Raw genomic sequence first — 1080 nt, 5'->3', positions numbered from 1 at the left:
GCGCGAGCAATGAGCATCGAGCTTAAACATATCGCAAACGTCAAAAATAATATAACGGGATTAATATATATCGCGCACGTGCGATATGTTTGTCACAAGGCGCAAAAAATAATTATAAAAGGAATGCAACACGAGGACTTCCCAGGAGGTCACCCATCCTAGTACTACTCTCGCCCAAGCACGCTTAACTTCGGAGTTCTGATGGGATCCGGTGCTTTAGTGCTGGTATGATCGCATCCGACATGTTTCCCCGTCTTCGTCCCTTATGCTTGCCACTCCCAGGTCCGCTCCAAAGACGATTCTACATTCTCACTACCATTACAACCGTTCCCTAACAATGGATAATGTCCTATACTACTTACTCTCCCGCTCAATCACGGAGACGAGTTTTCCACGGTTTCCACCCCTCCCTCCATACCGCAGCAACACGAGTTTTTTCCACCCCCTTTCAGAAAGCGCTCTTTGCGCCACAAAGCCGCCCCAAGACGCGCGAGCAATGAGCATCGAGCTTAAACATATCGTAAACGTCAAAAATAATATAACGGGATTAATATATATCGCGCACGTGCGATATGTTTGTCACAAGGCGCAAAAAATAATTGTAAAAGGAATGCAACACGAGGACTTCCCAGGAGGTCACCCATCCTAGTACTACTCTCGCACAAGCACGCTTAACTTCAGAGTTCTGATGGGATCCGGTGCTTTAGTGCTGGTATGATCGCATCCGACATGTTTCCCCGTCTTCGTCCCTTATGCTTGCCACTCCCAGGTCCGCTCCAAAGACGATTCTACATTCTCACTACCATTACAACCGTTCCCTAACAATGGATAATGTCCTATACTACTTACTCTCCCGCTCAATCACGGAGACGAGTTTTCCACGGTTTCCACCCCTCCCTCCATACCGCAGCAACACGAGTTTTTTCCACCCCTTTCAGAAAGCGCTCTTCGCGCCACAAAGCCGCCCCAAGACGCGCGAGCAATGAGCATCGAGCTTAAACATATCGCAAACGTCAAAAATAATATAACGGGATTAATATATATCGCGCACGTGCGATATGTTTGTCACAAGGCGCAAAA

General features: G+C 47.6%; 2 non-coding genes across 2 annotated transcripts; both read right to left on the bottom strand.

Moving 5' to 3' along the window:
- Nucleotides 1–120: 120 nt before the first annotated feature.
- On the bottom strand, nucleotides 121–239 carry LOC119347395. The gene has a single exon (XR_005168303.1). It is a non-coding gene; the product is annotated as a 5S ribosomal RNA (ribosomal RNA).
- A 368-nt stretch (nucleotides 240–607) lies between these two features.
- LOC119347396 lies at nucleotides 608–726 on the bottom strand. The gene has a single exon (XR_005168304.1). It is a non-coding gene; the product is annotated as a 5S ribosomal RNA (ribosomal RNA).
- Nucleotides 727–1080: the final 354 nt, after the last annotated feature.

The sequence above is a fragment of the Triticum dicoccoides genome, unplaced genomic scaffold (genome assembly GCF_002162155.2).
Source record: "Triticum dicoccoides isolate Atlit2015 ecotype Zavitan unplaced genomic scaffold, WEW_v2.0 scaffold66705, whole genome shotgun sequence".
Lineage (NCBI taxonomy): Eukaryota > Viridiplantae > Streptophyta > Magnoliopsida > Poales > Poaceae > Triticum > Triticum dicoccoides.
This window is presented reverse-complemented; position numbering and strand designations above follow the sequence as displayed.